This window comes from Haliaeetus albicilla, chromosome 7, assembly GCF_947461875.1.
Source record: "Haliaeetus albicilla chromosome 7, bHalAlb1.1, whole genome shotgun sequence".
NCBI lineage: Eukaryota > Metazoa > Chordata > Aves > Accipitriformes > Accipitridae > Haliaeetus > Haliaeetus albicilla.
In genome coordinates this window covers 4,472,004-4,493,176 of record NC_091489.1, presented here as the reverse complement: position 1 = coordinate 4,493,176, position 21,173 = coordinate 4,472,004, and the positions used below count along the sequence as shown (strand labels likewise).

Sequence of the window (21,173 nt, the reverse complement as noted above, 5' to 3'; positions counted from 1 at the left end):
AAGAGATAAAACATAGTAACTTTTTATGTTACTGGATGCTCAAATACGAATACAAATATTGAGTGCTGAAGACTGCAAATAATTTTCAAATTAACACATCTCAACGATGCTTACACAGTTTAGGGTAAGAATATAACAAGCTCTTGGAGATAATACAGCTTCATTCTTGGAGTAGCTATGCTTGAAGCATTAAGTCTAGACTAATGCACAAAGAAAAGCAGAATAGCTAATGTACCAGTCTTTCAACTTTTGAATTTAAAAAGCTATGTTAATCCAAAGTGGAAAAAAAAATTGAAAATAATGTAACAAACTTTCATGCACATCCAACTTTTTATACCAGTCACAGACAAACATGTTTACATAATTTGGCTTAATTTCTTTGGATACACAGAAAAAGCTGAAAGAAGAGGCATGTCACATGTTGAAACAAGGGCTTATTGGTGCAGTTGTGTAAATACTTACCAGATTATGTCTGATTACATTTACCTGCTTCATGAGCATAGCACTTATTTGGATTGTTCTAAAAAGCAGTAATTGAAAGTAAAATCCTTTTTTCAGAAGCTTGTATAAGGGTAGTGACCTAACATTCTCCAATATAAGCATGTTAATCTTACTTGTATTAATCAGATGGTACAAGGAACTCCTAAAGCCCTTTTTCTCTCACAGATTCAGACAGTTCATGTATGGCACTGGTGAAAGATTAGATCTATATTCATTCCCTGAATGATCATGGGTTTTTTTAAAAAAAAAAAAAAATGTCTACTATCTATATCTGGGGGGAGAGGAACATAAAAATGCCTCAAATACAGAGACTATGCTGATAGTCTGAATTTTAATGGTAGTAAAGCGTTCCTTTCCCATCTTCTTTCAGAAATCTTTAGTACAGTGAGTTGGAATAGAATGTGCAAGAGGAGGATTCAGGTTTTGTTTATATGTACATAGAAAGATCGAGCCAAAGAGCTGTAGCCTGTACCAACATATCCATTACTCACTATCTGGCAAATTTTGTATAAAAGTAATCTTCCTTTTACATGGTATAAAGAAAAGGTTGCTGAACCTTCTTTAGAAAGATAGAAGGAAAACTTCTGTGGAAGAAGATAAATGCCTGATGATCTAGCTAAAAGGCTAGCATATTAGCCAAGATTAACAACTAGAGAGAAACATCTTCCTGTTGAGCCACTGTCAAAATGGTGATAAATATGAAAGCATCTCAATGATAATCAATATTATTGTTAATTCTTCCTGAAGTACTGACTCCTAAGATCTTTGATCTGATTCTGTCAAATACTTCCCTGATTATAATTGTTTTCTGTAGTTACTTGCATATTTTAATGAAGATTATTTCATTAAGCTGTATCACAATTGTACATTCAACATGTTGCATTATTTGTTAGTAGCATAGCAACATTTCAAGTAGAAGCAGAAAATATTTTGTCATCCAGATTAGTAAACTGTTCCTGGTATGTTTTAAAAAAAATGTTGATATGACACATCTTGCAAACCTCATATTAGAAGTTCAAATTAAAAAATACTGCAGTGAAAAAGATTAGCACACCATTATTGTTATGAAATTAGAACCTAGAAGATAAATCTTATATGCTTTTTTAATTTCACAGTTTCCATCTTTATCATTGACAGTTGGTAGGTAAGGCTAGTTTTCTTAAAAATATTCAGATAAATTTCTGTTTTTAACTTCATTCTTGGAATATGATTTCATTTTTTTTCTAAGAAGCAAAGGATATTATTTTATTCACCAGTCACTATTTGCTGGTAGGTAGCACAGCAGTGGAGGAGATAACCATTTAGTCTTACATCCCACAGATCATCTACAGAACTCAGCGCTGGGGCAGAAAGTGGAAGGGACTTGTTGAAAGATAATGCTCTGTAGCAGCAGTAGAACCTAAATACAAAATAACCTTTCTGCAGTAAATGGTATTTCTGCCACTGAGCTCACAAAGTTGCTGCTTTCTAACTTTGTTGTTTGATTATTTGTACTGTGTGCTGTTGGTTTGGTTGGAGAGTATTTTTGTTTGGTTTTATGTGCAGTTTTTGTGGTCTAAATATTTAATTTAGAAAGATAGTCATATCTTATTTAAATATTCTGAAAGATGGAGTGTTTGCCACGATGTTAACAACTTGTTCAGTGATTAATTGTCTATCATAAAAACTTTGCACATTTTCTTCACATTTTATTTTTGTAACTTGGGCTTTCAACCACAGATCTTGCTCTCTGACAAAATAGCTAAGCACAGATAGCTTCTCTTTATGTAGGTTCTCCACAAGCTGGAATGCTAACCATAGGATTAAGTCTGGTTTTAAATGTGTTGGTACCAAAGTAGGTCTTTAGTACACCCTACCATAGCTTCGCTCTTCTATTCAAGCCTCTCAGAAAAATCTAGATGCTCACTGTTGCTCGCTACTGCGGGGCTAGAGGTCTCCTTCAAAGTGTTTGATGCTATTTCAAAGCTGTGGACAATACAGCTGTAAGTTTGAATGGTCAGTGAAGTGTAATTTATTGTAGCGTATGGTACAAATGAGGAGCAGAGTAGGGATGAAAAATTCTGAAAAGCTACATGTGCTCAGTTGCTAGCTTGGCATATAAGCTTTAGCCAGTAAAGACAAATAATTGTGTTCTATAACCTCAGATTAGAAAATAAGAACCACATTATTCAGCTTTAAAATGATTTAGATTCTCTTCTCAGGGGCATTGTAATTTCCTTGCTTTTTAACCAGATACTTTTAACGTTTGTTTAAGCTCAGACCATAAAGTGTGCATAATCTTCTAACCTCACAGTCCATTTTAACATACTTAGTTCCACTGTTTTAATTCCATTTGGCTTTCAATTTGGGAGAAAAATTATAAACACTGTATTTCAGAATGTAGAAGTGAGACACCAAGATCAATCTTCGTGTTAGGGGGAGATTTATTTTAGTTTCAACTCCCTGTTGGCAACAAATAGAGCAGAACAAAAACTAGAGGGAGCTGTTGATCACAAATAATTCACAAATAATCTCCATTATCGTTTACTCTGAAATAAATTAGGAAACTAATCTTTTCACAGGGGGGAAAAAAAAAAAGTACTCTCCAAAATATGTAGCAATAGCACGGAGGGGAGGATAGATAATTAAGGCAGAAATATGGACTACCTGGTCTAACAGAAGCACGTAAATTACCTGTATTGGGGAGAAAGAGAAGGAAGCAAACCTGAGGACAACTGAAAGATGGAATTAATCTGTCCTGTGGTTTAAAGGTATAAAAGGATAAATTTTCATTCAGTAATACATAAAACATTCTCATTTCACTTTTGAAACAGCAGAACAAATGCCTAGACAAATACTATACATTGGAAATTAAAAATACTGAAGCTTTGTTTGATTAAAGAATGATAAGCCAGTAGATAGCTCCATTCATTGTGAGGCTACTGAATTAGCTCAATAACTAGAAGAAAGCTTATTTAATAAACAGAAATGTTTCTTCTGGAAATAAGTATTAAACAATGCAAACAACCTGAATCCATACCAAATACTTTCAAAGTCAGATAAATAGAAGTATCTGGAGGGTAAACTTTACATCATGCAGCTTTTCATGAAACAAAAGAATTATCATGTAGTATAATACATGAAATATGTACAAGCCAAATATATTTGTTGGCACAAAAGTCGTCTGGCATATTGAAGTACAACATCCACATATTTTAGGGGTTATCTGGCAAGACTCTTGTAAAACTCACCAGTCATCAGGTCACTCTAGATCACTGTCTTTTCTTCTGTTCTAATCACAAAACAACTGTGAATTTGCTCAGTTCACCACCCTTTCCTGTGAAATACTGAGCAAACATAATGTTGTATGTTGATACAGTCTCTCAGGAAAATAAAAAAGGCTTGAACTAGCAGATATTCAACCAAGGGGAGTTTGCTTGCTTGTTTCTCTAGAGCCAAGTTTGGTTACACTAGAGTGCTTCCTCAGGGATCTTACTCCATGCAAATGTTTCTTTACTTTTCATTTGAGAATCTATCTTTATGAATGCAAAATAGGCTTTATAGAAATTTGTGACCTCATTATGGACTTTATAATTTTACAATTTTTAATAAAATATAATCTTTGAATACTCATGCATTAAATATCAATAATCTATTGATTTTCAGTATGTACACACAACAACAAAATTGCTATGTATCCCTTCCTTGTCTGCAACATGCACAGGGCTAAAAAAAATATTTCCTGTTAAGCTATTTGAATAGATGATTGGTATTTAGCAAAGAATTTGCATTGCGAATGAAGTTTTCCTCAATATGCTATTCTGTGCTAGACAGATAGCCTTAGTCTGTCCTGCACCTGAGTGAATACCAGCAACACCACTTTACCTGGGAACCACTCAAATGAATTTAAACACAGCTAAGGGACTGACTAGTAGCAAGAAAAATCTTCTAGGTAAATAGTTATCTTGGGTTCACTTTTGTAATTGACTGATTGCCACTTAAAAAAAAACCAAAACAAAACACCCTAAGAAAGCATGCCTTATCAAGTGCAACTTACAGGAGTTATTTAGAGGACAGAGGGTGCATCTGCAGCAGCATTTTGTTCAGATTTGGGGCTTGTAATTTTGAAACAACTCTATAGCCTCCACTTACTGTGGAGCAGTCTGGGAGACCACATACTAAAATTCTTTTCAGGTGAAACTTAACTGGAAGACAGGCTCCTGCTGGTCATTAGCATTCATTCACATGATCAGCTGAGCAATAGGCAGAAGTAAAACCTCTTAAAATGCATATAATGTGGATGTCATGCCCTTGACTCCAACTCTTACTCTGTAACTCTTTTTCAATCAGACTGTATTACTGTCTGGTGAAGATGTAATCCAGAGTTACCCAGAGGCCAGTCTAAGATGGTACAATGAACTTCCAGCAAAGTAGGGCCAGTCACAAACCCTTTTCTGACCTCCTTATTAACACTTGGATGCTCTTTTTTTGACTTGGTCTTCTCTACTATGAATCCGTATCACAATAGGTTTGGGGCGGGGAGGGGGGGGAAGGGTGTGTGTGCATCAAAAATCAAAACACTGTAGTATGTATGTAAATCTGTTACTGGAAATATGATGGGGAAAAAAGAGTCAAAATCATAATTGTGTATTATTTTGTTCACCTAATACACTGATGATGGCAGTGTAACAACCAAAATAGGAGTGAGGTTGGTAATTGAGCAGTGTATTCAAATTACTATCAGAAATATGCATCAAAACCCGAACACAACTATTACAAAAGCAATGTCACTTACAAGAGAAAGTGTACGGGAGAGGCATGCACACCCAGCCAAAACATTCACCCATTGCCTGTTTTAATGTTTGCCAAGTTCAAGTGAGATTGCTTTGCTTCATAGAATAGGAAAGCCTGAATCCAGCCAAGTCAAAGTAATATCGTCTGCATTTGCCAATAGTATGCACGTTAGGGAATGACTCTGACCTAAATGTAATGACCTGATTTGAGAACAGACTCAAGCACATAAGAGAGTGTTTACTCTATAGACTTAATTTCACATTGTAGAAGACACAGTTTTTCCACATCTGAAACACGGTGACTCACTCCCTTTAGCTCTTTCTGGGAACTATGTCCATGCTCTGTCCCATAACACAGGAAAGCACGGAAGCAACATCCCAACTCCATCTTTTTACTAAATAGTTTAGCATGTAGACAGCTTACTCAGGATGTAGGAGAACTAGGTTTGCATCTCCTTCATATGAATGCTCCAGCCACTAAGCAGTTTGACTCTAGGGGGGGGGGTTCTTGAGTTTTCCTGCCTACAGTGTTCATTTTGCATGGAGTGTAAACAAATATTGGTTAAGACAGTTGTAATCTAGCTGTTGGGGACTGGCAAAGAAGTGCAGGGATCTAAGTTTCAGCAAGTTGGAACTGAGGTTTCCTCCCCCTTTTTCTGCCTCAGTGAAATTTCCTCCTTGAAACTCCATTACCCAGACATGTAGGCTAGGGGAATATGTAATGTTTGTAGCTCTTGAAAGGGTTTAGGCACAAGTAAAAATCTAACTGTCCTGAGTGCTCAGATGCAGCTGGGCCTGGTCGGTATTGTTTAGCTCTCCTGGGAACTTTACTGGAAGATTTAGCCTTTCTTGGCTTTTATTCTCTAGATCGCTTGCTGGTAAATCAATAAATAAAACGGCGATTTCCCAAAGAACTCCTTGTGTTAATATAATTTGACCATTTTGCTAATGTCTAAAGTCTACCACACAACTTTCAAGGGTACTTTGGTTTAAGACAAGAGTTCAATGAAAATGCCAAACAATGTTTTGGAAAACAGATTAACCTTTGCTATAAGCCATGTCTGTTTTGAGAAATATGATACTCTGATGAGAGATGCAGCACTAAGTTTTCATGTTTATGCATTTTAACTCTGAGAATCTCCTTATGGTGATGACAGCAAATGGAAAACAGACTATGAACAGCAATAAGCACAGATATCCTGATCTCAGCAGATTAAAAGGTATTTGGGAAATAGTATGATGATTGCAGCAGCAGACTCTGCGTTCTTACAATGTTCTTTGGAAAGCGGGTATCTGGTGAGATACAATGATCAGATGTGGTGTACTGTAGCTGATCATCCTACAGGTGGATGAAACAAGTGGAAGTTCTGGCTGAGAGGGAATCAAACTTTGCAACTCATCCTGTTTACAGCTAACTTTGAGATGGGCTTAACTTCTACTCATTGGGCTCATACATGTAATTTCTAGCACTGATAGAAGATTTCTCTAGATTTTTCTATAAGAGAAGACCAGAGGATTTCCCTGGTTTATTTTGAATCTCTACGAAATCTATTTTTTTCTGTAATTTCTAGCCTGCAAAACATAGTAAACTGGTGGCTGGGAAGGCTTCCACAAAACCCTTATCAAGAAAAATCTTATGAGTTGTGGTAGCCCCCTCCATCCTGACTTGTTTTCAGTGAGACTCAAGACTAAACAAAAAGCTTGCTTTTCTCTTAAAGAAAGGGATTTTTTTTAATCTAGTTTTATATAGGAACCAATCCTTATGTGGTTATAGTGGGCGGTTTTTATGTCAATTCACCCTTGCCCCAGCTTGTGTATTATGGATGAAAAATTGTATAAGGTAGAACACTCAAAATAATTAAGTTTCTGTTAGCGTTGTGACAGCTGGTGGCTATGGATGACTGAAGCTTTATTAATACCTCACAAATAGTAGAATATTTGGGTTATCAGCGTCTTACACTAAGAACAAGTTCAAGCAAAAACATAAGCAAGCTTCTTTTGATGATCAGTGAGACCTCATCCCATAATGCAGATATTACGAACTGCAGTTCTGGTCCACAAGATGGTGAAAAAATGCAGAGTGGATAACAGAAAGATAATATAGGCAGCTCTGCATCACTATTGCATTATTGTGATCCCTTGGACTTACTGATGCTAATCCAGCCATTATGTAAGTACTTTTCTAACATATAACATATGATGGCTTCTTGCCCTATTCAGCAATAAGGGGTTTAGGTGAGCTTTATATTTTCCTCATTCTGCTGTGGAAGCACAGTACAGCTTTGTCATGAACACAAATCTGACCCATGCTTGAGAAACTGAAGGAGGCAGTGGGTGCCAGCACAGCTGAAAAATATATTTGCTACCTGAGTTAATTTTTCTCAAACTAGTTCTCATGGCTTTTTTTATTGTGTTTTTTTTAGGATTTTTAAGGTAGGTGGCCTAAAATGCAATCAATTGCCAGTTCTGTATGACCCCAATTTAGTTACCTGTCTGATGACTGGTATGTTAGATGGCCATGGTGTGTCATAACTGCCTGTAGCAAAGACGGAACTTTGGGTTTCCCCACTCTGTTTTTCCCTCGTGTGGTGTTTTTGTTTCTTTTTAGCCTGCTCTCTGTTCTGCTTCTGTCATCTCAGACATGCCTAAGGAATAAAACATATTATTTGGCTGGAGTAAGAGAGATTTTTCTGTGTTGTGCACCTGGATGATATGATCTCATGTCTGAGTGTTCATAATCCGTATTTTTTATGAGGTACATCACGTGATAAAAGAGTCAATCCACTGAATTACTAAGCTCACCACTGATGGGAATAATTATCTGACCTGGTAATGCAATAATCTTGGTAAATATAAATAACAAACACTGCAATGGTTTATTGGAGCTTAGTATTGTATTTAAGGATCTGCTAACCCCAGAGTTAAAAATCTATAAAACGAGGAAGCTGATGCTTTTCATGGCACTTTCTGTTCTCCTTACCTTACTTGTGAGGAAAACTCATCTTGGACAACAAAAATTGCTTTTATTTGTTTTCCAGCTATTCTCATGCCAAAACATTGCAGAAATGCTGCCATAAATGCAAGTGGTCTTGCTGTGCAACTGCGTGGTGGTCTTCATGATCAGTCTGACTGCACAGCTATTTGTTTTTTTTTAATTTTAGTTTTCCTATTTTAATGCTGTCATCGTTAGTGTGATCAAGATGAATGACCAGAACCATTAGAATCACCTGCTTCAGCATTCTCCCCCCCCAAAAAAGGAATCTCTGGCTAATATCAGTGTCACATAGCAGCCTCTATCCTCCAGAACTATTTGGCATAGTGGGATAAAGGGGGAAAAGGGACCAGTGGCAGAGTGTGTACCAGCAAGGCATAAAGCTTGCTGTCAGTGTGGCCTCTAAAGCTGAACTATTATGTGCCAGAACCTGAAGCACTGTCCTGCCAACTGTAATAGGTGTAAAGACAGCTGCTGCTTCTGGCCTGTTAAACCTCCCACAAGAGCTACTTGACCAACCCAGATAACACATGACTGGAAATTTAGTGCCAGACAAAATCATTGTTTGACACCGAGCACACTAAGAATTTGCACAATATACAAACACATACTTTCTGTATTACTGTGGCTCTGAAACCAGAGTTAAGCTTTAGTGTGCAATTACTAGAAAAACGATTGTGGAAGTTAAAAGTTAAAAAATGCTGTTTCCACTAAAAATCGGGAAGCTAAAATACTGTTCAACTTAGCAAGCAAATTCTCATAGTTTGGGTCTTATGGACATATATTTGTATGATGCATGGTTTGTCTAGCCTCTGGATCTTGGCTGGGACTCATAGCACTACCCCCAAAAGAAGTGAATAAAAGAAACTCTAAGTTTTTCTCTAAGTTTATATGAATTACGCTACAAAGTTTGCCCTTGTAGCATGTACTAATAGTCTAGCTTGGTCAGAACCAAGTTTTTGTCTGAAGTTAATGGAAACACCTTAAATTTGATCCAAAGTCTTCAAAAAATGCTAATTCCTGCAACCCTTATTTACTTAAAAAACTCTTTCTGCCAGAAATTGTGCTGTCGGGAGCCAGGCTGCAAGTCCCTTATAGATCAGCAGTTGTTTGCAGAGAGTAAACAACTGTAATGAAGTTGGTAGTAATAGCTCTGTATACCTTTTCAAAAATATAAGCAATAGATTCACAGTCTTGCCCATAAATATTATAGTTTGCACCTGCTTGAGTGAGTAGACTTGCCTGCCAAAGAAACTATCTTAACTTACGTACTGGAGACAGACTGTATGGTGTGCTATTCCTAACAAAAGCCCCTACACTGCTCAATTTTCCCTCCTCCTCTTTAGGCTTTTAAATTATTGACAATAAGATAGCAGCTGCAAACAGATACACTTATTTCAGTATAGCAATATCATATTCTAGCATTCTTTCTGGATGTTTCTTTTACTGCTTTAGTTTTCCCATTTTAGTTAGTTTAAAAATCTATTAAAATGTAACAAGTCAATGGATGGACTGTATAAACAGCTCTGCAGAGTTCTAAATTTACTTTCAGTGACTCCATATCAAACTGGCCCAATCTGCAAATCAACAGATGATTTAACTGCCATCTTTACAAATTTCATCGTGGCTCTAAAATTCATAATGTGATCTCTCTGCCTCTTACATAATTACCAGTAATAAAGACTAGCATTCAGAATTTAGCTGAGAATTATTTTGATGATGCATGAAGCAGAAGAGGCTCCAGATGCTCTCTTGAATAGCTATCGCTGCTTAGTAAGCAATTAGGAGTAGTCACAGTCTTTTACTGTATTTAAACAGCAAGTGGGCTACTGGGGCCTAATCCTTATAAAGGCTAGTAAGTGTTACTGAATTGTAAATAAAATTTTAAGGCTAGGAGCAGGAACTCTACCCATGATAGTGCAGTAAGCAGATACGACTTTAAGGATCCATTTGAAATACATATATTAAAGTATCAAAATATTATTAAGCCCTGCATAAAATAAATGCAGTTCTGTACAGAACGAAGATGCTGATGGAAAGGTCGCTGTGTGACTTTCTGTTGCTTTTTACAAATGCTACGATGTAAGATAATGAAATAAAAGTTACATAATTTAGAAATATCCCTCTTAAGAACTGCTTTCAGACTTCCTATAACCAAACAGAAACAACTTTTAACATATGCTGCAGTAGTTTTCTCTCTTGCTTTCTGGCCTACCTGAGACTCTGAATCCATCTGGTATGGCATTTCACTCACATGCTGAGCATTGCTGACAAACTTCTGTCTTTCCTGTGCTTCATATCTCACACCAGTTGATCAAAGCCTGTAGACAAAGTAAGTATATTTGCTTTCTTAGAATTGATTGTATCCAAAGGGAAGGCTGTCTTGCCATTAGTGGCAAATTAAAGCTTTGTCTTACTAGTTCTAAATCTTGTAGTTGCAAAATTGCCAAATACCTTAAATAAGCTTTGTCTGTTCATTAGCAGGAAATTAGTGGCATCAAGGTCTAACAGATTATTAGCTTCATAGACAGGGAACTAGGAAGTCTGATCACAGGAAACTTTAGTAATGTAAATAATTGTCAGAATCCAAAATATACTATGGACAGAATTAGTGTTCTTTTCTGAACAATCTCTAGACCCTGATGATTCATTGAGTCTTTACTAAAATAATAAATTGAAACATTCTAGGATTAGTATGCTAGCAGATGTCTTCAGCCTCACCACAATAACACAAGGAGCAAGCTAGGAGTACAGAGCCATAAGGACCACTTGAGGATGGACTGAGCTTCCTTTTGGTAAGCTTGCTTAGACTACAGCGTTACAGCTTTATGCGGTAATGCTCTTTTTCATCTTTACTCGTTTGCACTCTGTTTCTCCTTAGAATGATAAACATATCCTGTTATTTGTCATTCCAGACTGGATATAAAGATTGTTTTAACAAAATACATTGTTATGCCAACAGAATGATTTCTGTAGTTTGGTTTAATTCTAATCATAAATGGAGTAAGTGTTCTGTGCCAACTACTATTGAAGGCTGAGTCTTGTCTTAACATGTCTGAGAAAGACATTACAAGGTAAGTACAATAAGTGGATGACTCAATATATGCAGAACAAAACCATGTCCCTGCCTATAGGGAAGGGTGTGGAAGAGGAGAGGGAGGGTCCCTACCAGACATTTTCCATATGGTTGGTTGAACCATACAGAAAGAGTTTGGCAGCTTTGTGGTTTCATATCATGATTTCATCTGTACAAATCACAGGATTGGTTAATATGCCTGATTTACTTTGGGGATTTTAAAGTTGCTAATACCAAAGCACTATCTTTCTACTTGAAAAATCTGGTCACCTTAGTGCAACTCTACCTTGCCCTCTATTTGGAGCTGCATGTTAAAGAGAGAGTGCATCTCTGTGTGCTTAGAAGTTCTCTGCACATCTGAAGATTTATTTGCTGCCCAGTATACCATCTTACCTTCTGAACGTATCCAGACACCTAATAACCTGTATTCAACTAAATTGGAAACAAAGGAGAGGTAATGTGAGAGAAAGGTATAGCAGTGTGTGATCCAAATAGCAGTATGCAAATTTCTGGAGAGAATATTCCAAGCGGCCTGTAAAAATAGATGTGTTATATGCACCAGAGGAGATAATGTGAGCTATACTCACATAGAAACTAGGGAGGTAAATCAGAAGTGCTAAGAGCAAAACTCATAGACTGTTGAGCACAATGCAGTCTTTAAGTACCATGACAACGTTTTTCTGGAAGAATCAGATATCTAAGGAGATGTCAAAATTGAAGTTTCTTAGATACCAAATATGTATTCTGAGAATGTATTTCAAAAATTGATACCACAAATAATCAAAGGATCAAGAAAGCTGATAATAAGCTGTTAGTTCGCAACCATCTTGAACTACTGCTCTTGCTGCCTAAGCTATTTAGCATCTGTAAAAGAAAAGAGAGATATGAACCTTGTTATAGCCTGCGCAAACAAAAGAGATGAATAGTCAACTTGGATATTCTGATATCCAAAAATATCATATAGACTTCCCAATAACTGAAAAGATTATTAGAGAGAGATTGTTAAAGAAAATAAAGTTATTTATTTTCAGAGGGCAAAATACAATTTAAAAAAAGTTGACTCCGGATCGTTAATTGCATACCCGCAACTCCTGCTCTGTGAAAGACATGCTGTATTCCTATCAACATTGTCTCTTTCATTGTATACAGTGATCACATGCAATCTGTAAAAGTATCTCAAACACCACAACCTATGCAAGTTTTGCTCTCAAAGTTTGTCATAAAAACCTCATAATACATTATCATACTCTTGCTATTCTCAAGCAATAAACTGCAATGTCACCCGTGTAAAAAGGCCAATGTAACATTGAAAATACGTCAGCTAAGCAACAGCAGACAAACAAAATACCTCTCTCTCTGGCATAAATTGACTGCTTGTTGGCAGTCTCAGGAAATGAAAACAAGGATTAAGAGAGATGTAAAGAATGACCTTATGCTTTGCTTTTTATAACACACTGGGAAGACAGCATGGATGAAATTCCACTGATTCCAATCATGTCCTACATCTTTAATAACAGAATAAAGATTTGGTGTTTTCTGCAGGATTAATACATACAAAAATTAATTATGACTTTTTACAATTAGAAAGAGAAAGGAAGGACGTGTTTCCATAAAATGAAAATCATACTGGCTAACTGTAAATGAATGCCATTTAGTAGCTATGATGAAAATACATAACACAATTTCTGCAGTTCATCAGCTTCCATGTCTGAATGAAAAATGCAGAGTTGTACTCAGTATAGCTACTGGTGTCCGAGAGCATTACCCCTTGTAAAACAGGTCCTCTGAAGGTAGGCCTTGTTCGCAAGGAATAAGGTAAGGGAAGAGGTGAAGAAGGAAAAAGGAGGGGAAAATAGGCAGTTGGAGGCTGAATGCTTATTTAAGAAGAAAGGGCAAGAGACTCTGAAGCCAGAAGCTATGATTCTCTCCTTAAGACACTGTTTACCTAGGCATTTTCAGTGACTTAATATTTTAAGAACTGTGACATGCCAACGCTTGAGAGTATTTTCCATATCAGATAGCTTAAGTCAACCTGCTAAAGTTGCTCCCCAAGGGCCAAATTCAGTCTTGTTGCATCACTGAAAGTCTGCTGAAGCTAGTCTGTATGCTGGTATTAGTGAAAGGGGAATACAGCATGGAAAACATAAATGTTTTCCATTTTTTCTTTTTTTGAAGCTGATGCTGAAGATTATCTGGCATTCAAGAACTGTCCATGTTTAGGTCACATCCTGCAAAACACATTAAAGCATAACTTAATTCTAGTCTTGTTGTTCACAAATTAAAATCAAGTGTTTTGTGGGATTAAGGTCTGTATTTAGGATTTAATAATCTATCACCATAAAAATATATACAAATACCTATTTTAATATCATAATTATAGAGACAGTTCCATTAGTAAGAAATGAGAGCTAGGTCTGTCAGTTGCCTAGGGACCTAAATAACACTTTGTCTCCATATTTGTTTCCTTATTTATTCATTGTATTTTCTCCTGCAAGTGCAAAGCCTGCAATCCTATATGCGTATCAATGTTGTACATACTGGTATCAACAAAACTACCCATAAAACACCAGAATATACAACAGACAAGAATAGAGATCGTATGGGTCATTTTCTCTCCCTCAAATGATTCTGAACTACTAAAGAAAGAGTTTCTACTATGCCTACTGCATGTCAAACGGAATGAAAATATTGTACTGAAAGAAATTAAAATTGTCTCTATAATACATTGCTGCCTCAAAAAGAGGAGGGGAAAAAAAAGCTTAGGATGGTCCTTGGATACCCAAAAATTAATATCAAGGAGTTTCTCTTTTGCTTCTGCAAGGAATTGGTGAGATGAGCAAGAGGACATTGCATCTGGTTTTCATCCCTTTTTGTAAAGAAGGATGTGGAAATGCTAAAGAGAGTTCAAAGTAGGGCCACAAAAATGATCCAGGTCCTGAAAAACAAGCATTAATGATGTAAGGTTTAAGGAGCTTAACTTATTCAGCTTAATTGAAAAGAAGGATAAGAGGTGACTTGATCGCTATGTGTCTACACACACCTTTAACGAGCACCTGATAGTGAATGGCTTTGCAACAATACTGACAAAAGCAGAATAAGATTTACTGCCTGCAAAATTGGCAGGCAAGTTTTAAAACAACCATAATCACACAATTACCTAGTGATGAGGACAACAGAGCAGTGGAACAGCTTACCAAGTGATGAACTCACCATCACCTGAAATATTCACAGCTAGTTATATACTTAAAAGATACTATTTCACCCAGCTTCTGGGATAAATTGTGTGGTCTATGAACGTAAGGGGATTGATTGAGCTGGCTGGTTTTTGTAGTCGTTTCTGATCTTAGACCATGTGAATTTTCCTGTTCATCCCTTTAATTCATGGATGTCATAGGGACAACAAAATTGCCAGCAGCTGCAATCAATAGGCTTGTAACACTTGCAGCTTTGTATCAACACAATTCAAATCTCATGTTTCAGGGCATCATCTGTTCAGCCATAGAACTGAGCAAGATTGACCCTGGCCCTAACCCTTCTGTACATGATTGGCTAAATTTACTCTTAGGCCTATTTGCCTTCTTTTTAACTATCAGAGATTGGCTAAAAAGGAAAGGGGTGGCCCAGGGTGGGCTGCTACAGCATAAGAAAGGGCAGACCACCTCATCTTTTTTGATGTCTGGCTAATCTTCCCACTTTGTATGATTAAGGTCAAACTGATTACCTGATTATTTTTCTTCACGCAGATTATTGTAGGGAAGCTTTATTTTCCCTCAGGAGCAGGGGCACGGCTTGCAAGCCGGGAGCATCAGGGTATTTATTCTCTCTGATGGATGTTGCTTGCTGTTGCCGGCTCTCCCGTTTGCTAATTTGTGCCCGTGACGCAAATTTTCTGAAGGACCGAAATGCTCAAGTCTGGCGATACCCATCGCTTAAGCAGAGGGCTAGGAGTGAAATGTGTTGTCTTGTGGCATACGCACAGGGGGACAAAGAAACTTTTGTTCACCTCAGCTTTACGTAACTGGGAGTGCAGCGGGAGCCACGCTAACCATCACCTGTCCTGCTGCCAAGTTCCTGCAGAGGTTCCTCCACATTAATCACACTGTTTAATCACAGCCATCTGTTACAACAGCCAGAGATGTGGCAGTCCCTTCCCTCCCTCCCACCCCCTCCCCGAGGCAGCCAGCGGGAGGCAGGTGGAGCTCGGCGAGGGGCGAAGGGGGAAGGTCGGGCAGCACCTGGAGCCGGCACGGAGGAAGGAGCGGCGGCCCCCGCCGGGCTGCGGGCCGGAGGAGCGGCGGGAAGGCGGTCGGGGGGCCGCGGGAGGAGTGACCTGGCCGAGCTGTGGAGGCCGTTTCCCGGCGGGGTGAGTGAGGGAGTGACCGCGGCCGCCGCCGCTCCCCTGAGGAGAGCTGCCGGGGCGGCCTCCAACGCTGAGGGAGGCGCCTCCCCCGTGAGGAGGAGGCGGAGGCGGCGGGGCCCGGGGTGGAGCGGGGGGGGGGGGGTGGGTAGCGGGGCCGGTGGGCGCTCACCTGGCGGGGCGGCGGGCCCTCGGGCGCGGGATGGCGTCCGCCTGTTGCCGCGGCAACCGGGCCCGCCGCCGCCGCGCGGGCCCTGCCCGCCACCGGCCGCTCGGGCGGGGCGGCGCCGCCGCCGTGAGGGGGAGTGCGGAGGGGGCTCCGTCGCCTCAGCCGGGACCCGGGACCGGGGGTGGGGGGATTTTTTTTTTTTCCTCAGCGTCCCGTCAGCCGGGCTTTCAGCAGCGGGGAGGCCGCGGCCTGTCCCTCCCCTCGGGCCTTGGGGGAAGAAGGCCCCTTTGGGGATCCCAGTGTCCCCAGTATCGCCAGGCCCTGAGGCGATGGCCGAGGCTCTCCCCGGGGTCTGGGTCGGTCTGCAGGTGTTTCCAGCCCTTTTGCCCGCCCCTGGTGAGAGGTAACCAGGGCCTAACCTCCCTCCAACCCTCTTTGAGGGGTTTGGGCCTGCTGTCGCCCCGGGGTGCCAGCAGCAGCCCGGGCGGGGGGAAAAGCCATTCGCTGGTATGGGAGCCGCTTTGGTGCGAGACCTTGGTCACATCTGATGGTGTTTCTGTGAGAGATCTCCCCATGGACCTTCGATACGTTTACACAAGAGCAGAAGGGGTACGGTGAGGCTTCTGCTCTTGCTTCAGAGACCGCACGTTTGGGATTTTCTTGTTTGTTTTTAAAGAATGCTTCCAGAATACTAACCACAGAGTTGCTGTGTTTTTAATTCTAAACCAAGGCGTGATCCAGACATACCTTTTGGTTTGTTTGCATTCTGTCTTGTTCATCTTTCAGAGGAAAACATACTTGGTGCGGCATTAGGCTTGCCAGTTTTAAGCAGGCGCGGAACTACACGTGTCCCTAAACTCAGGTGCATCTTCTTATTTTGCCGTATAGAAAGGAGTTTTATTAATACTTAGACATATTCAAATTATAGTCACCCAGCAGCTTAAGTACTCTAGTGCTCCGCTACATGTCATGGTACAGACATTGCGCTGTGACTCTGTCTGGCACGTACTAACATTTTGTGGTTTTGTCCTGCTAACAAGGACAAAAAGAACAAAAAGGCAAAATAGATACTAACAAATAACAGTTATGTTTAAAGCCTTTACTTTGCCCTTAGTTCACCTCCACTGTTCTTAATATTGTCAGGTTTCCAGAGCTCGGTGGTATCTCTTAATTTGGAATTTCCTTGTTTGTTGAGGTCAGCCCATGAGGTTTACTTTAATACTTTTTTTTACTGTTCATGCAATCTCTTATTGCAAACAGGAAAAAAAGAATTTTAAAATGTTGAAAAATATTAATTGGGCACAGAGGGATTATTGCCCAGGAGTGTCAGGTTTCAGAGTAACAGAAATGTCTTCCTTGTGTCAGCATAGCCATGGCTATTTCCTTCACTTACTGTTGTTATTATTCTGGCTTTGGTGCCAGCGCTGCATGTGAATGCATGAAGTATAGGAAAGCAAAGCACTCATTGCCCTGGAGAAGTTAAAGACACAACCTCAGGAGAATCTCCAACTGCTATGATAATATAACCTAAATAACAGGTGTAACCTTGTTTGGCATTCCTGCCAATCCCATGTGACATGTAGTAATATGCTTAAGTCCTCAAATACTGTTGTAAATCTGGCCCGTAATCTACAGTGCACAAGCAGCAGGGATCTGGGAGCAACAGCTGCTCAGAGCGTGCACACCAACTACCTCTTAATATGTTCTGGTGCCAAATAAGGGCTCCACTCTTTTTCCACTGAAGTCAAGCTGGTTTTAGTAACAATTTAGGTGATTACAGACTCTATTCCATCATGGATGTAGAATTGACCATCTAACTGTTGTGGGGTTTTTTGGTTGTTTTTTTTTTTAATTGAATCTTTAGGTGCCTTTTTTCTTTTCCTTTTTGACCTTGTCTTCCCCTTTCTGTCTGTATTATTTCAGGATTGAGTTTTCGTTGCTGACTATCTTGCTAATGTAGCGATTGTGCTGGGCAAGTGACAAAGGCAAAGAACTAACAGATGAAAGCCAACTGGTGTTACCCGCATGATTTAAAGTTGCTTTTTCTTTATATAAGCAACATGACTGAGGCTGCTGTTTCAGCTTGCTTTATCCCACCCATGAATCTCTGGATTTACATGTCAGTCTGTGTTCTGCATTATATCTTTTTCCTTTTTCTTTTTGTGTGTGTGTGTGAGGTTTGTTATAGTTTAGCATCATAAAGAGAATCTCTAGTGTGCAACACATACAAGTCAGAGATACCATTATAAAATTGCTGTCCTGCAGTGCATGTAATCAGGAATATGCCCTGAGAGGAAGCTTTGGCTTCCCTAAGATGCTTTTAGAATTCTTGTGTGGCAAAATATCTCCAGCATGCTCCTCAGTGAGCAGTATCAAATGATTTTTCAAAGCCTGGGTTTCTTCTTTGTGCAGTTTTATTTTAGGAATAAACACTGCAAAATCCAGCTCAGGGCTATGAAAATGGGAAGGTCTTAGCCTTATCGGTCCCTTTGGAATGACATGTATTTAAAATGTCACATCAGGATAATGGTTATGAGATTCATGACCTTGTTTGCAAGGGTGTCCTAAAGTAACAGTCAACAGTGCCTCACACACAGTTGCAAATTTTGATTGTAAAGCATTATCAGAGTGGTATAAAATCTTCCATAACAGCAACAAACCTCACCTGACTCACTGAAGAGTCACATTTAAATTCAGATTATTTCTGAAGTTGAATAGTCTGTTATTTTGTTCAAAATTACAGTGTGGCCACGGCAGGAACTTGAATGAAGCTGAGAACAGTGGTATTTGGGAAAACCAGAATATCATGGTATTTATGTTCATGCTTTTTGCAGGCCTCCACACTGCCTAAGGGGGAATCTTTTAAGAGCTAGATCTTCACATGAAGATCTGGTTTCTTTTTTTTTTTTTCACCATCTGGGAATTGATGTATTCTTAGAGGATCGCAACTTGTTTATCATGTTCTAAAGCTGGATTCTCTTGCATGAAAACTGAAGTGCAAATATAAATGAGAGTAGATGGAGTTCAGAAACACGGGAGATGAATACAAAATTGATCAGCAGCACTTCATCATAGGCCATTTTAAAATCAGGTCCTGCTGGCTAATCATACTAAGCTTAAAATTCAGAAAAGAGGAAAGCAAAGAAGGAGCAAGAGTAAGCTGCTTTTAAAATATAATTCATTATAATACAAGGCATAGTGTTTAGAATTAGAAGAAACACATTTATTTCATGTATATCTCAAGGTAATTAAAATGAATCAATGTTTGATCTACTGAATTCTATCCCAGGAGTTTTTGTTCATTTTTGATGAATGAACTAATGAAATGTCATGTAATTAAAATATGGAAGTAGTTCCATGGAGGACAAAAGTATAAATAAGTTGAAGAAGGGATTCTACACGAGTAGATGATAGGTCTGTCAGTTACCACTGAATAATACAATGATCTTAACGTAATGTGCAACTCGGGAAACCCGTTAACTGCTGGTTGTTGCCAGAAGCAAGAACAGCAGATGGGTGAGAGATCTTTGGGCGCTGTAGGATCTCTGCTTTCTGTAACTGTTGGTAGCTTTTGCTACTGGACATAAACAGGACAGTGGGGTAGGCGTATGTGCAGAAGCCTGCCACAAAAACTGAAGTTGTCCTAAAGAGCCTTTATTTGTCAGCTCTGTGTCCCTTAATGTGATAAAGGTCATTTGACTTAAGTTTGATAATAACAACTCTAGTATTGCAGGATTGAAGCAATGAAGGCTTTGGGGTTTTGCTAATTAAAGCCAAAAAACTTATATGCTTCAATTTAAATGAGTGACACTTGGCAGGTCTGACTTATGCAGCTGGAGGAGCTCCAACACTGTCGGACTCCTAGATATAGGCTAGTAATTGCCTCCGGTCTGAAACTATTTTCCACCAGGCAAAACACATAATTTGGTGATGTTTGTTATAAGCTATATTTTACTTTGAAAACCACAACAATCCTTTGTCCTCAGAGGAATGTGGAGTTGCATTTGTGCCCTTTTTGATGGGGTTTTCTGTTTTAGCCTTTGTTCTTGGATTTGCTGTGCAGGTTAATGTCTACTTTGTAAGGATGGGTGCATCGTGGGTTGGCCCCAAGCACCAGACAGCCCATATTTGTGTAAGCCCTGTAGCAGATGAGGAATCCAGTTCAGACCTTCAGTCTGTCCTCTGGTTAAAGAAAAAATAGCCATGGTCAGTCCTCTGTAAAGTAGCTATTATGACTGGGAAACTGAAATGCAGAACCATGTCTACTTCTTACACCCTCGCTTGCCCTTGTAGGGGTCAAATGTGAAGCAGAACTTCTTCAAAGGCTGTTTTCATCTCTGCAGCATTTCCTATGGTGAAAATCATCAATGCAAAGAAATGCTGCTGCATAAGTCAGGACTTTATTACCTGGTGGCTATAGCGAGACTGCATTATAAATGTTGATGGTGCAAGCCCAAAGTGAACTTTCCCCCCACCCAAGTTCTCATGTTACAAATTACATATTCACAATGTATATTTGAATGGCCTTGTTACCCTGTTCTGATTGCTGGCAGATGCTGTACAGATAATGGTGTCATTTCTGTTACTACATCAGTTGTTAAGTGGGCCAGAAAACAGCCTTTAAGATTAAAGTTTAATCAATCCAAGTATTTTGAGAGTGAGCAAGTATAGACTTTATTCTTCTTGAGAATTACAGTGTACTTTTTGAAATCCCTGGCAGAGATAGAATGTTCTGTCAGAAAATGTCTCCAGTGAGAAATAGCAAGCAAAGAATATTTTCTGTGGGATGGCATGAGCAACCTTGTACTTTAAAGCTTGTATATTAATTGCTTGTTAATGGGCAGCTCTTGGCAGAATTTCTTTTTGGTATGGCCTCAAGAATTTTAATGGAGCATCAGTCAGTGAGTGGAGAAAATATACTTTAAAAACAATAAACAGAATATTCAGTGGTTGTGTCTGTGACATTGGCTGAATCAGTCATGTGCTAGTTTTGGTCAATTATAAACTCTGGATTAACTTCATTAAGAGCAGAAAGATGCATTACATTCCTCCAACCCCATTCCAATATGTTTTTCTGGATATTTTTTTTTTCCCCAGCTGACATAAGTGTTTTCAGAAAGGTTATAAGGAGAGGCAAACAGAAACGTTAAAACCCCTGTGGACACTAAGGAGTTCATTTTCTGTGTCTTGCTTACAGACCTCTAAAAGTGATTCCCGAAATGTTTTCAAGCTCACTGGATGTTTTGTATGCAGTGTTTTCACAAGCAGAGGGGCTATTAAAAGCTTGAGTCTTATAGGTACACTAG

General features: G+C 39.1%; 2 protein-coding genes across 2 annotated transcripts in view; both read left to right on the top strand.

Moving 5' to 3' along the window:
• MRC2 (mannose receptor C-type 2) overlaps nucleotides 1-21,173 on the top strand; it is a 93,152-nt gene that overhangs the window by 55,205 nt on the left and 16,774 nt on the right. The gene's annotated exons all lie outside the window — the stretch shown is intronic.
• The window catches only part of TANC2 (tetratricopeptide repeat, ankyrin repeat and coiled-coil containing 2), a 288,324-nt gene continuing 282,678 nt past the window's right edge, over nucleotides 15,528-21,173 (top strand). Inside the window, exon 1 of the mRNA XM_069786690.1 lies at nucleotides 15,528-15,704. The gene's annotated coding sequence lies outside the window, so the exon portion shown is untranslated. The remainder of the gene's footprint in view (nucleotides 15,705-21,173) is intronic.